A 16,905-nucleotide genomic window follows, 5' to 3' on the forward strand; every position below is an offset into this window, starting at 1 on the left:
GGGCGTGCCTCCCTGATTGGGGCGTTCCCACGGGAACGCCTCCCGTCAGAAGCCGGCCCACTGACATCACTAGTGATGTCAGTGGGAGTGATTTTGGCTCTGATAGAGCCAAAATCACTCCGGAGCTTGCGGTTGAAAACCTCAACCGCAGGCTCCGGCTCGCAATTTCGATGGTCACGATGGTCTCGACCATCGCGGCCATCAAAATGCACGCTCGTATAGCCTGTGGGTGGTGACCCACAGCTATACGAGCGTCCAGAAGGACGCTCCATTTTCATGGAGGCCGGCCCTCATTCAGAGCGTGCGCTCTGCTCAGAGCGTACGGCTCTGAATGAGGGCCATAGTCCGTTATAATTGTAAATTAAATAAAAATAATTGGTAGTGGACACGATTCAATTCAAAGAGATGATGAATAGCCCCGGGAGGGAGCTCCCAGAGATAATCAATTCATCCTGATGTTTGACCCGACTAAAGTAATTCTTCTCGCAGCCTCCTGGGGGTGCGAGGAGAAATCCGACAACAGCCTCGCGGCCAGAACTTTAGTCGGAGAATGACGGTTCTCGCAACTAAACACCCATGTTAAGTCACGAGAACTGGCATTTTCCAACGTAATAGCGCACTGAATTGAATCGCAGCCAATAAGATAAGCTATATATATAAAACTAAGAAATGTGAACAACTGCATAAAAAACCTCAAAAAAAAACTAGTAAAATAAATATATTCCAATTATATATAATAGATCTAGTCATCCATTGTACTATTATAGAATTAACTACTGAAATTCTATTAGAAATACAGCTGCCAATTAAAATATGTTAATAATATACACTACAGACTCAATCAGTGATAAAAGCTACACCTGTGGTATTACATGTCTGTGTGAGGACACGGCGGCAGGGCCGGCGCTACCATTAGGCAGCTGCCTAGGGCGCTGGCACCTGAGGGGGCGGCACTGGGTCTGTCAGTACAGTAGTATGGACGTCTCTGATAGAGACATCCTTATTTTACTTTATGCTGGCAGCGTCCGCTGCTCCTGCACTTACCAGCTGCTGTCTGGCCGTGACTGCAGACATGTCACTAGTCTGACATGTCAGGTGCAGCACAGCCAGCAGCAGCAGTGCCCGATGCCCAGCCCTTCCCTCTATGCATGGAGGCTGCTCCCTCCCCTGGAACCAGCCAACAATGTGCGATGTGTAGGAGTCCCCTCTTCTGCTCCGGCAGAGGCTCCGCCACTTCTTACCAAGACCACGCCCCTTACTTCTCCTTCGGTCCTGTGACTGTCAGTGAATGTGTGCCCCACCCCCCTTAAAAGAGATAGATCCCCTTCCGTAGATGTACGATGACATCATCTGCCAGTGTCCAACGTCATTCCCTATGATCCAAGTAGGCATAGAGGGGAAATATATTCTAACCTCCCCTGCAGCTCTGTGGGCCATGACTGTGTGGAGACTACAGAACCTCCTTCAAGCAGAGGTAAGTAGCTGTGGGTGTTTTTGTTTTTAGTGTTATCAGGGGGTAGTGGTGCATAGTAATAGTATCTGGATATCATCTCGGGAGGTGGATACTGTAGTAATATGTGGGGTAGGGGTGTAGTACCATTATGGGGTATATATTGTATTTAGGTGTACTGAAGTTATTTGTTGGTGGTGTTAAGTTATGTGTGTGTGGAGGGATGGGTTGGCTGTAGAATGTTTTGTTGGAACTTGTTCACAGGATGTATTAATTAAATATTTACTTACAAATTACCAGCAACTTGAGTGCTGGCCTCGTCTCTGTTTGAGCCCCTGGTGGATCTCTATACAAGTGGATGGTCTGTAATATTGCATGATTTGGCCTAGCACCTGATATATAACACTTGGTGATGTGCAGTTTTCTCTACAAAATATATATATTTATATATATTATTATATATATATACCGAAAAAATTACCAGGTGGCACTCCAAGACTTGTGATAAATAGATGTATTTCAAATCGACGTTTCGGGGTCTTTCACCCCTTCATCAGGACACACCTGTGTCGATTTTAAATACACCTATTTATCACAAGTCTTGGAGTTCCACCTGTTCATTTTTTTTCTGGATATCATGGGAGCTTTTGGTTCCCAGAGGAAGGCACCCAAGCCAGTTACAGATTGGTGTCAGCTGCCAGCAGAGTGCCGTTTTTTTTTAAATTGTGATATGTAACAAGTCCCAAGTGCAGCACAGAAGATACTGGTAAGGGGATGGGGGGAAGCTGCACAGTGAAGCTGGAATATAGTTAAAGGGAAGGGGGGAGAGGTGGCACAGAGGAGCCGGGACACAGGTGGTGGGATGGGGTGATGGGCTAAAAGTTTGCCTAGGGTGCCTATGAACCTTGCACCGGCCCTGCATGTAGGTTACCCATTCATAATCTCCTGTCACCCTGTTTTCTCTGAGTGTGCCGGTGCCCAGTAACTAACTCTCTGCTGTCGCTCTTCCTCCTGCAGGTGAAGGTGCACCATCTGAGTCTGGTCCACAAGATCCCTGAAGGCGCCAGAGCAATCAATGTTCAGCTGAGACTCGTCCTCCAGGTATTCTTGTACCATGTAATTAAAAAGTTAAGGGGTCTGTTTATCATACTGTAGTTGTGGACTAACAATCTGCATCACAGCTTATCGCAGCAATACAAATTGTAGTTACCCCGCAAGTTACCATGCTGTTGCTGTTGACGGTTGGGACGTGTGTACATATTACAGTTGTGCAATATGTAAAAAAATAAAAAAGGCTGCTTTGGGGTATGCTGTAATGGAGTGTATATTGCATAGGACTGGAATGCAGATTAGGCAAAGGAAGTGACTGGCCTGGGAGCAATAGGAACAAATAGTGGTTTATAGTTATATACTATAATCCATTGCCTAACTGATGCAACTCATATACCAGACACAATAGTAACTGTACGATTTCTGTATTCTTTTCCATAGGACCGGACTGGAAGGACAACAGGCTCAGTTCCAGGGACATTGTTCTTATGAGATGTACGTACGTACTTTGTGCTGATATCGCATGAACAAGATGTAACAATGGGAATTATGGATAAAAATTTTACATAATGAAAAATAGTGTAATTTATAGATAAGAATAGATTATTATGAAATATTTTTAGCTACTTCTATTTAAATGTTAATCATATACCATAATACAGGGCCGTAACTAGGGTATTGTGGCCGCTGCCGCCACACAGAGTACAACATGCCCTGAGGGTGGAACGAGCTGTCCGACGCAATCTCTATTTGCCACTGGGTGCCTGTTGCTATGTATTAGTAGCTATGTGCCCAGATACGTTACAGCAGCAGCAGCAGCAGCCCTGCCTGTCACTCTCAGGTTACTCCACCTCCAGACCCGTCAGCAGGGATGGGAGAGAATCCATAACATCTCTCCTCAGCGCCCACATTTCCAAGAGGAGCTGTTTGTTGGAAGTTAGAATGGGCAGGCAGGGGATGGCAGTAGTGGCAAGCAGCGTGACAGGTCCGGTGCCAGTATCCTACATAGAAGTGCCCAGTGTGAGTGTCACTTTGACACACAGGACTCCAGTGCACAGTCACAGCAGGTAAATAGGTTCTAATTATATAAGTGCCCTCATACTGACATTTAAACCATTTTAACTATAGTACTTTAGACCATGGGGATATTTTTCATCTACACAGCAGATTTCATGTCAGTAATCTAATGTAAGGACACTACTGCCAGCCTCTACTATTAGGAAATGGTGTACTACAGAGAATACTATATTGTTCAATTGTGTTCTTCGGTCTATATACATATCTTCCAGCATTTAAACACACAAAATGGGGACAAACAATATTAACAGCCAAGAGCCCCAGGACCAGACTGCCCCAGTATCAGTTGCCATGGCCCCTCCAGTGTTGCAAACTATCAGTAATATTAAAATATGACATGGTGAGGGGGATGGGGGGTGCTGATGCCCCTTCTCACACAGGGCACCACAATGTCTAGTTACAGCTCTGCCATAATATCTAGTTATGGATCCCATATATATACTAATCTTTGTATCTCAGTAACTATCATAGAGCATATTACATTTTATTTAAAATGTCATTGTAATATATTTATATTTCTGTATAATAATATAGAATAACTGATGAGTATAAAATGAGGAGGACAATGTCCCAATGAAGTGAATTAGCCTCATTAAGTTGTATAATGTTCTCATGGAGTCATTTAGGTACTATGGTGTCTGTTTTCTCTTTTTAGGGGTTTGCGGCACAAATTGCCCCCCGTGATCTCTATGCCAAGGAAACATCTGGAAATACGGTAAGTGCTCTCAGTGTGGCTACTGTCACTTTCCTTATGACCTAGCATTTATACGGGTTGGGTACGGGATGCCAGCACTCGGGATCCCGGAGGTCAGAATCCCGATACCGGCATCCGGGCAGGTTAGAATACTGACACTTGTCAGTAAGTATCCTCATCCTACCCCTCCCTCCTTGTACCCTAACCTTCCCCCTAGTGTCTAACCACTAACCCTCCCCCTACCCCAATACTTACTGCCGGGATGCCTGTGCCGGGATTCTGACTGGTGTGGGGATTCCGGCACTGGCATTCTGAGCCCTGGCATCCCACCTGCCGGGATTTATACTACATCCCATTTATACATCTATTTGTCATACCAATGTAATTCGTATTACACTGACATTTACATCTCATATTACTCCTCATGTATCATCATTTATACACAATTTGGAGAAAGGAAAAATAAGTTTCTTGTACTGGAAATGATCGGGCAGAGACATAGGGCCTGAGTCATTAAGGATCGCTATTGCAAATCGCAGCTCCGTAATCGCACGCAGGTCTGCTGAGATAATATGCTAATGATCGCTATCATAATACCATCACACTGCCAGCATAGACCCCCACTGCCTCCCACTACCACTATCCCACATCCGTAATACCCTGCACACCTCCATAAACATCGGTAACATCGAGTACCATCGGTCCCTCACGCAGAATTACAGCAGCCCTGACTTTACTTAGATATTGCTAACCTCGTTGCACACAGTGAGTACACAAGCCTCCGTTTCTCTGACCACCCCCCCGTCACCACCCCCAAATGCTCACTGCCTGTCACTCACTCTGCGTGGTCTCCGTGGTCTCAGTGCGATCGCAGTGGTGTCTACGCGAACGTGCACTGCGATGCATACAGATGAGCAGTACACAACAATCACCCATCTGCGTGCGCTTTAGTAATAGCGATCTGTAATGGATCCGGCCTATAGGTCATTATAGCTGTAAATTAAATAAAAATAATTGTCAGTTTTAGATTTATTGTGTCCAGCAGTGACAGTCCCATAAGATAAGCTACATATATAACACTAAGAAATGTGACCATAAGCATGAAAACCTACAGACAAAACTGGAAAAACCGATATATTCCAATAATATATAATATATTTAGTCATTCATTATAATGTTTTATAATTAAACTATCCTTGTAGTAAAATATGATCCTTTATTTCTAATTAATATTGCCCTTGAGGATATGAGAGTAGTTACCATTCCCACCTCCTCCCCAAATCCTTACCCTCTTCATGTCACCCCCTTGTGCCACTACTTTAATCTTTTCCCTTTTGAATGTAATGTAATTTGATGTAAGATCTCACTAGCAGGGCCCTCCTTCCTTTTGGCTACTATATAAAAAGAGTAATTCTGGTCAATATTGCGGATCTTAATTTCTCCATAACTGTAACTATATAAGCATGTGTATTGCAAACATATATATATATATATATATATTAGGGGTGAGCGGGTTCGGATTTCTGAAATCCGAACCCCCCCGAGCCCCCCCGATCCGAGTCCGATCCGAGTCAGGCTCGACTTTTCCCGCCTGACTCGGATCTGAAATCGAGGCAAAACGTCATCATCCCGCCTTCCGAGTCTCGCGGGTTTTGGATCCTATATAAGGTACCCGCGTCGGCGCCATTTTCTCACTCGGCTGTGGACAGTGAAGAGGGAGGGTGGGAGTTAGGGCTGTGTAGTGTAGTGTAGTGTAGTGCTGCTGTTGTCCACTACTTCAAAGTCCATAGGGGCTGGCTGTGTTGTGCTGTGCTGCTGTTGTTAATAGGGGCTGTGTCCACTACTTCAAAGTCCATAGGGGCTGGCTGGACTGTGTTGTGCAGTGAGTTCTCCATAGGGGCTGTGTCCACTCCAAAGTCCTGTGCAGTGTCCCAGTCCTAAAGGGGTGCTGTAGTGTTGTCCAGGGGGTGCTCTGTCCATCAGGGGTGCTCCCCCCAAGTGCTAAAAAAATAATATATTTTCTGTGTTTGTGAATTGTGTGCGCAGTAGCCGCACGTGCATCAACAAAGTAGTGCCAAGCGTGCGCCTGTGTCATAAGTAAAGGGCCGGCTGGCTTGACCGTTAAAGGGTGCTGTAACCCCCAAAGTACACTCCAGTCCACACCAAAAAAAAAATTATTTTCTGTGTTTGTGAATTGTGTGCGCAGTAGCCGCATGTGCATCAACAAAGTAGTGCCAAGCGTGCGCCTGTGTCATAAGTAGGGGTGTGCACCGGCCACTTTTCGTGTTTTGTGTTTTGGTTTTGGATCTGGATCTTTCTTCGTGTTTTGGATCTGGATTGGTTTTGCCAAAACCACCCTTCCGTGTTTTGGGTTCTGGGTTTTGTGTTTTGGATCTGTATTTTTTTGAAAAAAAGCATAAAAACAGCTAAAATCACAGAATTTGTAGGTTTTTCTGCTCCTATGCTATTATTAACCTCAATAACCTTAATTTCCACTCATTTCCAGTCTATTCTGAATACCTCACACCTCACAATAGTGTTTTTATGTCCAAAAGGTTGCACCGAGGTAGCTGGATGACTATGCTAAGCGACACGAGTGGGCGGCACAAACACGTGACCCATCTAGGCGTGAAACTGCAGTGGCAGACAGGATGGCATTGAAAAACTAGGCCCCAAACTGTACATAATGCAAAGAAAAAAAAGAGGTGCAAGATGGAATTGTCCTTGGGCCCTCCCACCCACCCTTATGTTGTATAAACAGGACATGCACACTTTAACAAACCAATCATTTCAGCGCCAGGGTCTGCCACACAACTGTGGCTGAAATGATTGGTTCGTTTGGGCCCCTACAAAACAAGCTGGCAATTAATCTGTCCCTGCACAAACTGGCTCTACGGAGGCAAGAAGTCATCCTCATCCTCCTCATCCACAGATTCCTCACCCTCTTCAGTGTTATGTACATCCTCATCCTCACAGAGTATTAATTCGTCCCTGCTGGAACCACAGGTCCCTCTGTACGTTCTGGAGGCTGGTCTCCCTGGAAGAGTTGATCATTCATTTTATGAACATCATCTTCTCCACATTTTGTGGAAGCAACCTCCTACGCCTTTCGCTAACAAGGTTCCCGGCTGCACTAAACACTCTTTCGGAGTACACACTGGAGGGGGGGCAACTCAGGTAAAATAGAGCCAGTTTGTACAGGGACCTCCAAATTGCTTCTTTTTCCTGCCAGTACAGGTACGGACTGTCTGACATGCCTACTTGGATGCTGTCACCGATGTAATCCTTTAACAGACAGACGCACGCTTGTCGCTGCTGCTTTGAGGATTCAAGTGCGGCTACAGCCCACACAATTCACAAAGACAGAAAAAAAAAAAGAATATTTTTATTGTTTGTGGAGCACACTTTGAGGGTTACACCACCCTCTAACAGACAGACGCACGCTTGTCGCTGCTGCTTTGAGGATGCAAGTGCGGCTACAGCCCACACAATTCACAAAGACAGAAAAAAGAAGAAGAATATTTTTATTCTTTGTGTAGCACACTTTGAGGGTGTCATCACCCTTTAACAGACAGACGCACGCTTGTCGCTGCTGCTTTAAGGATGCAGGTGCGGCTACAGCCCACACATTTCACAAAGACCGAAAAAAAAAGAACAATATTTTAATTGTTTGTGTAGCACACTTTGAGGGTGTCACCACCCTTTAACAGACAGACGCACGCTTGTCGCAGCTGCTTTAAGGATGCAGGTGCGGCTACAGCCCACACAATTCACAAAGACAGAAAAAAGAACAATATTTTAATTGTTTGTGTAGCACACTTTGAGGGTGTCACCACCCTTTAACAGACAGACGCACGCTTGTCGCTGCTGCTTTAAGGATGCAGGTGCGGCTACAGCCCACACAATTCACAAAGACAGAAAAAAGAAGAATATTTTTATTGTTTGTGTAGCACACTTTGAGGGTGTCACCACCCTTTAACAGACAGACGCACGCTTGTCGCTGCTGCTTTGAGGATGCAAGTGCGGCTACATTGCACACAAGTCACAAACACATTAAAAAAATAGTTTTTTATTTTTTGGAGCACTTCGTGAGTTACACCACCCTTTAACAGACAGACGCACGCTTGTAGCTGCTGCTTTAAGGATGCAGGTGCGGCTACAGCCCACACAATTCACAAAGACAGAAAAAAGAAGAAGAATATTTTTATTGTTTGTGTAGCACACTTTGAGGGTGTCACCACCCTTTAACAGACAGACGCACGCTTGTCGCTGCTGCTTTGAGGATGCAAGTGTGGCTACATCGCACACAAGTCACAAACACATTAAAAAAAAATTTTTGATTCTTTTGGAGCACTTTGAGAGTTACAACACCCTTTAACAGACAGACGCACGCTTGTCGCTGCTGCTTTGAGGATGCAAGTGCGGCTACAGCCCACACAATTCACAAAGACAGAAAAAAAAAGAACAATATTTTAATTGTTTGTGTAGCACACTTTGAGGGTGTCACCACCCTTTAACAGACAGACGCACGCTTGTCGCTGCTGCTTTAAGGATGCAGGTGCGGCTACAGCCCACACATTTCACAAAGACAGAAAAAAAAAGAACAATATTTTAATTGTTTGTGTAGCACACTTTGAGGGTGTCACCACCCTTTAACAGACAGACGCACGCTTGTCGCTGCTGCTTTGAGGATGCAGGTGGAATCTAGATGGGATTTGGAACCGAGGACACACTACCTCCATCAATTGTCTAAATCCCACTGCACTAATGTCGGATACCGGACGCACGTCTAACACCAACATAGCAGTCAAGGCCTCAGTTATACGTTTTGCTTCAGGATGACTGCTGTCGTACTTCATCCTCATCGCTAGGGACTGTTGGAGGGTCAATTGTTTAGTAAAAGTAGTGATGTTCCTACTTCCTCTCTGGGATGATGAACAACTCCCAGCAGCAGCAACAGCACTAGTAGGAAGTGGTTCTTGATCTTTCCCTATTTTATTTTTATCAGAGAAAGTTTGGTCCTCCATTTATGTTATATTGATATATATACGTGCGGCTAAAGCGCACACAAACACAGAAAATATTTTTTTATTTTTGCTGGAGAGTAGTGCACTTTGTGGGTTACACCACCCTTTAAGAAATGAGCCAGCCGGCTCTTTACTTATGGGACACAGGCGCACGCTTGGCGCTGCTCCTTTGTTGATGCACGTGCAGCCACAGTGCACACAAGTCACAAACACAGAAAATATATATTTTTTTGGTTTGGAGTGTACTTTGGGGGTTACAGAACCCTTTAACGGTCAAGCCAGCCGGCCCTTTACTTATGACACAGGCGCACACTTGGCACTACTTTGTTGATGCACGTGCGGCTACTGCGCACACAATTCACAAACACAGAAAATAATTTTTTTTTTGGTTTGGACTGGAGTGTACTTTCGGCGGTTACAGCACCCTTTAACGGTCAAGCCAGCCGGCCCTTTACTTATGACACAGGCGCACGCTTGGCACTACTTTGTTGATGCACGTGCGGCTACTGCGCACACAATTCACAAACACAGAAAATAAATTTTTTTTTGGTTTGGACTGGAGTGTACTTTGGGGGTTACAGCACCCTTTAACGGTCAAGCCAGCTGGCCCTTTACTTATGACACAGGCGCACGCTTGGCACTACTTTGTTGATGCACATGCGGCTACTGCGCACACAATTCACAAACACAGAAAATAATTTTTTTTTTGGTTTGGACTGGAGTGTACTTTCGGGGGTTACAGCACCCTTAACGGTCAAGCCAGCCGGCCCTTTACTTATGACACAGGCGCACGCTTGGCACTACTTTGTTGATGCACGTGCGGCTACTGCGCACACAATTCACAAACACAGAAAATAATTTTTTTTTTGGTTTGGACTGGAGTGTACTTTCGGGGGTTACAGCACCCTTAACGGTCAAGCCAGCCGGCCCTTTACTTATGACACAGGCGCACGCTTGGCACTACTTTGTTGATGCACGTGCGGCTACTGCGCACACAATTCACAAACACAGAAAATAATTTTTTTTTGGTTTGGACTGGAGTGTACTTTCGGGGGTTACAGCACCCTTTAACGGTCAAGCCAGCCGGCCCTTTACTTATGACACAGGCGCACGCTTGGCACTACTTTGTTGATGCACGTGCGGCTACTGCGCACACAATTCACAAACACAGAAAATATATTATTTTTTTAGCACTTGGGGGGAGCACCCCTGATGGACAGAGCACCCCCTGGACAACACTACAGCACCTCTTTAGGACTGGGACACTGCACAGGACTCTGGAGTGGACACAGCCCCTATGGAGAACTGACTGCACAACACAGTCCAGCCAGCCCCTATGGACTTTGAAGTAGTGGACACAGCCCCTATTAATAACAGCAGCACAGCACAACACAGCCAGCCCCTATGGACTTTGAAGTAGTGGACAACAGCAGCACTACACTACACTACACAGCCCTAACTCCCACCCTCCCTCTTCACTGTCCACAGCCGAGTGAGAAAATGGCGCCGACGTGGGTACCTTATATAGGATCCAAAACCCGCGAGACTCGGAAGGCGGGATGATGACGTTTTGCCTCGATTTCAGATCCGAGTCAGGCGGGAAAAGTCGAGCCTGATTCGGATCGGACTCGGATCGGGGGGGCTCGGGGGGGTTCGGATTTCAGAAATCCGAACCCGCTCACCCCTAGTCATAAGTAAAGGGCCGGCAGGCTTGACCGTTAAAGGGTGCTGTAACCCCCAAAGTACACTCCAGTCCAAACCAAAAAAAAAATTATTTTCTGTGTTTGTGAATTGTGTGCGCAGTAGCCGCACGTGCATCAACAAAGTAGTGCCAAGCGTGCGCCTGTGTCATAAGTAAAGGGCCGGCTGGCTAGACCGTGAAAAGGGTGCTGTAACCCCCGAAAGTACTCTCCAGTCCAAACCAAAAAAAAAATTATTTTCTGTGTTTGTGAATTGTGTGCGCAGTAGCCGCATGTGCATCAACAAAGTAGTGCCAAGCGTGCGCCTGTGTCATAAGTAAAGGGCCGGCTGGCTTGACCGTTAAAGGGTGCTGTAACCCCCAAAGTACACTCCAGTCCAAACCAAAAAAAAAATAATTTTCTGTGTTTGTGAATTGTGTGCGCAGTAGCCGCACGTGCATCAACAAAGTAGTGCCAAGCGTGCGCCTGTGTCATAAGTAAAGGGCCGACTGGCTTGACCGTTAAGGGTGCTGTAACCCCCGAAAGTACACTCCAGTCCAAACCAAAAAAAAAATTATTTTCTGTGTTTGTGAATTGTGTGCGCAGTAGCCGCACGTGCATCAACAAAGTAGTGCCAAGCGTGCGCCTGTGTCATAAGTAAAGGGCCGGCTGGCTTGACCGTTAAAGGGTGCTGTAACCCCCAAAGTACACTCCAGTCCAAACCAAAAAAAAAATTATTTTCTGTGTTTGTGAATTGTGTGCGCAGTAGCCGCATGTGCATCAACAAAGTAGTGCCAAGCGTGCGCCTGTGTCATAAGTAAAGGGCCGGCTGGCTTGACCGTTAAAGGGTGCTGTAACCCCCAAAGTACACTCCAGTCCAAACCAAAAAAAAAATTATTTTCTGTGTTTGTGAATTGTGTGCGCAGTAGCCGCATGTGCATTAACAAAGTAGTGCCAAGCGTGCGCCTGTGTCATAAGTAAAGGGCCGGCTGGCTAGACCGTTAAAGGGTGCTGTAACCCCCGAAAGTACTCTCCAGTCCAAACCAAAAAAAAAATTATTTTCTGTGTTTGTGAATTGTGTGCGCAGTAGCCGCACGTGCATCAACAAAGTAGTGCCAAGCGTGCGCCTGTGTCATAAGTAAAGGGCCGGCAGGCTTGACCGTTAAAGGGTTCTGTAACCCCCAAAGTACACTCCAAACCAAAAAAATATATATTTTCTGTGTTTGGGACTTGTGTGCACTGTGGCTGCACGTGCATCAACAAAGGAGCAGCGCCAAGCGTGCGCCTGTGTCCCATAAGTAAAGAGCTGGCTGGCTCATTTCTTAAAGGGTGGTGTAACCCACAAAGTGCACTACTCTCCAGCAAAAATAAAAAAATATTTTCTGTGTTTGTGTGCGCTTTAGCCGCACGTATATATATCAATATAACATAAATGGAGGACCAAACTTTCTCCGATAAAAATAAAATAGGGAAAGATCAAGAACCACTTCCTCCTAGTGCTGTTGCTGCTGCTGGGAGTTGTTCATCATCCCAGAGAGGAAGTAGGAACATCACTACTTTTACTAAACAATTGACCCTCCAACAGTCCCTAGCGATGAGGATGAAGTACGACAGCAGTCATCCTGAAGCAAAACGTATAACTGAGGCCTTGACTGCTATGTTGGTGTTAGACGTGCGTCCGGTATCCGACATTAGTGCAGTGGGATTTAGACAATTGATGGAGGTAGTGTGTCCTCGGTTCCAAATCCCGTCTAGATTCCACCTGCATCCTCAAAGCAGCAGCGACAAGCGTGCGTCTGTCTGTTAAAGGGTGGTGACACCCTCAAAGTGTGCTACACAAACAATTAAAATATTGTTCTTTTTTTTTCTGTCTTTGTGAATTGTGTGGGCTGTAGCCGCACCTGCATCCTTAAAGCAGCAGCGACAAGCGTGCGTCTGTCTGTTAAAGGGTGGTGCAACTCTCAAAGTGCGCCAAAAAATAAAAAACTATTTTTTTAATGTGTTTGTGACTTGTGTGCGATGTAGCCGCACTTGCATCCTCAAAGCAGCAGCGACAAGCGTGCGTCTGTCTGTTAAAGGGTGGTGACACCCTCAAAGTGTGCTACACAAACAATAAAAATATTCTTCTTCTTTTTTCTGTCTTTGTGAATTGTGTGGGCTGTAGCCGCACCTGCATCCTTAAAGCAGCAGCGACAAGCGTGCGTCTGTCTGTTAAAGGGTGGTGACACCCTCAAAGTGTGCTACACAAACAATTAAAATATTGTTCTTTTTTCTGTCTTTGTGAATTGTGTGGGCTGTAGCCGCACCTGCATCCTTAAAGCAGCAGCGACAAGCGTGCGTCTGTCTGTTAAAGGGTGGTGACACCCTCAAAGTGTGCTACACAAACAATTAAAATATTGTTCTTTTTTTTGGGGTCTTTGTGAAATGTGTGGGCTGTAGCCGCACCTGCATCCTTAAAGCAGCAGCGACAAGCGTGCGTCTGTCTGTTAAAGGGTGGTGACACCCTCAAAGTGTGCTACACAAACAATTAAAATATTGTTCTTTTTTTTTCGGTCTTTGTGAAATGTGTGGGCTGTAGCCGCACCTGCATCCTTAAAGCAGCAGCGACAAGCGTGCGTCTGTCTGTTAAAGGGTGGTGACACCCTCAAAGTGTGCTACACAAACAATAAAAATATTCTTCTTCTTTTTTTCTGTCTTTGTGAATTGTGTGGGCTGTAGCCGCACTTGCATCCTCAAAGCAGCGCGACAAGCGTGCGTCTGTCTGTTAAAGGGTGGTGTAACCCTCAAAGTGTGCTCCACAAACAATAAAAATATTCTTTATTTTTTCTGTCTTTGTGAATTGTGTGGGCTGTAGCCGCACTTGAATCCTCAAAGCAGCAGCGACAAGCGTGCGTCTGTCTGTTAAAGGATTACATCGGTGACAGCATCCAAGTAGGCATGTCAGACAGTCCGTACCTGTACTGGCAGGAAAAAGAAGCAATTTGGAGGTCCCTGTACAAACTGGCTCTATTTTACCTGAGTTGCCCCCCCTCCAGTGTGTACTCCGAAAGAGTGTTTAGTGCAGCCGGGAACCTTGTCAGCGAAAGGCGTAGGAGGTTGCTTCCACAAAATGTGGAGAAGATGATGTTCATAAAATGAATTATCAACTCTTCCAGGGAGACCAGCCTCCAGAACGTACAGAGGGACCTGTGGTTCCAGCAGGGACGAATTAATACTCTGTGAGGATGAGGATGTACACACTGAAGAGGGTGAGGAATCGGTGGATGAGGAGGATGAGGATGACATCTTGCCTCCGTAGAGCCAGTTTGTGCAGGGACAGATAAATTGCCAGCTTGTTTTGTGGGGGCCCAAACGAACCAATCATTTCAGCCACAGTTGTGTGGCAGACCCTGGCGCTGAAATGATTGGTTTGTTAAAGTGTGCATGTCCTGTTTATACAACATAAGGGTGGGTGGGAGGGCCCAAGGACAATTCCATCTTGCACCTCTTTTTTTTCTTTGCATTATGTACAGTTTGGGGCCTAGTTTTTCAATGCCATCCTGTCTGCCACTGCAGTTTCACGCCTAGATGGGTCACGTGTTTGTGCCGCCCACTCGTGTCGCTTAGCATAGTCATCCAGCTACCTCGGTGCAACCTTTTGGACATAAAAACACTATTGTGAGGTTTGAGGTATTCAGAATAGACTGGAAATGAGTGGAAATTAAGGTTATTGAGGTTAATAATAGCATAGGAGCAGAAAAACCTACAAATTCTGTGATTTTAGCTGTTTTTATGCTTTTTTTCAAAAAAATACAGATCCAAAACACAAAACCCAGAACCCAAAACACGGAAGGGTGGTTTTGGCAAAACCAATCCAGATCCAAAACACGAAGAAAGATCCAGATCCAAAACCAAAACACAAAACACGAAAAGTGGCCGGTGCACACCCCTAATATATATATATATATATATCAGATCTTAGTATATCAATAAGAATTCAGTATACACAGGTGTAGCTATATAATATGTAAATGAATACACCATATCCACAGCCACTCCATGGGGTTTAAGTGACAGTTTTATAGAGCCAGGTGTTACTTACACTTTATCATTACATACTTTTCATTAGAATTCTTTGGGGAATTGTATTCTGGTTACATTTTCCCTGTCATTGCTGTTATCTTTAGCGTATTATCAGTATTGGTAAAACATAAACGTTTAAATCTTCCTATGAATTGATGATCTGAAACTTTAATTGATTTCCTTTTAGATGAAGACTACATCTCGTTGTAGCGCACGTTCTGTCGTCCATCTGGAATGTTCCCTTAGAACGTGACGAAAAGATCGGCTTGGGCCGAGGCCGTCACCTTGCTGCATTGTCCACTAACACCATCGGCTATTTATAATATAACATCTTACCCATTAAATAAACATCACTGGTGATTTTAGTGGTTTCAATTCATTACATTTCACAATTGAATTTTATTGTAACCTTATTTTATTGTATTCTTGTTACATAACATTATTCTTAGATCTCATAAGGTTTATGATAGGGCAGTACCAGAGAGAGATGATAAGACCATTAGAACTTGAGGTCTTCACCTTTAGCAAGCTGCCTTTCCCTTACAGCGAGACGTGCTTAAGCCCTGGGGATCGTACCATCTACATTTCCCACCCCACAAACACACTAATACATAGTAGCTTTTTGGACTGTGAGAGGAAGACGAGGCACCTGGAGGAAACCACACAAACATGGGGAGAACATATAAACCACACACATATACAGTTCATGTCCAAATATAACCCATGACCCCAGCACTGTTTGCCAGTAGTGCTAATCACTGTATATTCATGAGACGGTAGTTGCTAATTTACCAGTAACAAGTAACATCACAGAGGCATATACGGCACTGGTTCCTGGTGACTACACAGACTGAATTAGCATTAATATGGACTGTGTACAGGGCCGGCACTACCATTAAGCAGCTTTAGGCAGCTGCCTAGGGCACCAGCACCTGAGGGGATGGCACTGAGGCTGCCAGCACAATAATAAGGATGTCTCTGATGTCATTATTTTACTGCACACTGGTGGCAACCACAGCTTGCAAAAGCCATGGCCACCACCCCTGCACTTGTCAGCTGCTGTCTGGCTGAGACTGCATATATGTCAGTCTGATATATCTGGTGCAGCCGCAGTGTAACCAACAGCAACAATGCCCGTCACTGGCCCCCTTCCCTCAGTCTCTGCATGATGGCTGCTTCCACCCTGGGGCCAACAGCCACCAATATACTGTTGTCTTTTTCTCCCTTCTCCTCCCCCTCTTAAGGGCTCTGCCCCTTCCCTCTGAGACTCCACCTAGTTCAGCTCTTGTGCCTAACTGATTCCTCCACAGTCAGCTGCTCCAGGGGTGAACCCAGGAATATGAAGAGACCACAACCTTCTGCAATCAAAGGATGCTCCAACCAGCACTGTACTTACTGGTGCTGCTGGCCCAGCCACCTCCACGTGATGTAAGGGGACGAACCGACACAGGGTGATCTTACACTCTGTTATGGTTTTGCTTATTTACATATCCCAACTTGGGATGGACTCAAAGCTTTTTCCGACTTGTGTTCCTCTTGTACCATTACTGATTTCGGGCCTTGCCTTTTGGGTTGTCGGCAGCTCTTTGGTTGTTCACCAAAGTAATGTCAGTAATGGCGGCCACTCTGCAACTTTAGGGGATTCGGATAATATCTTATCTAGACATACTACGCATTGCAGCCCAGTAAGTGGATGCTCTGCAGGAGCACCTCAACCTGACAATTCATATCCCTCAGTCACACAGGTGGCTCCTCAATTAGCACAAATCCAGCATAGCGCCTTCTCAGCAAATGGTACACTTTGGGGTCCTCTTGGACACTCTAGTCCACAGGGTTTTTCTCCCACAGTATAACATTGTTTCCCTT

At 45.5% G+C, this 16,905-nt stretch overlaps 1 long non-coding RNA gene across 1 annotated transcript; it reads left to right on the forward strand.

Moving 5' to 3' along the window:
* The first annotated feature begins 3,368 nt into the window (after positions 1–3,368).
* LOC148473435 (uncharacterized) lies at positions 3,369–15,383 on the forward strand. The gene is made up of 3 exons (XR_015872960.1): positions 3,369–3,567; positions 4,233–4,292; positions 15,227–15,383. It is a non-coding gene; the product is annotated as an uncharacterized LOC148473435 (long non-coding RNA).
* The last annotated feature ends 1,522 nt before the right edge of the window (positions 15,384–16,905 follow it).

The sequence above is a fragment of the Taudactylus pleione genome, unplaced genomic scaffold (genome assembly GCF_031769625.1).
Source record: "Taudactylus pleione unplaced genomic scaffold, aTauple2 ptg000916l, whole genome shotgun sequence".
Lineage (NCBI taxonomy): Eukaryota > Metazoa > Chordata > Amphibia > Anura > Myobatrachidae > Taudactylus > Taudactylus pleione.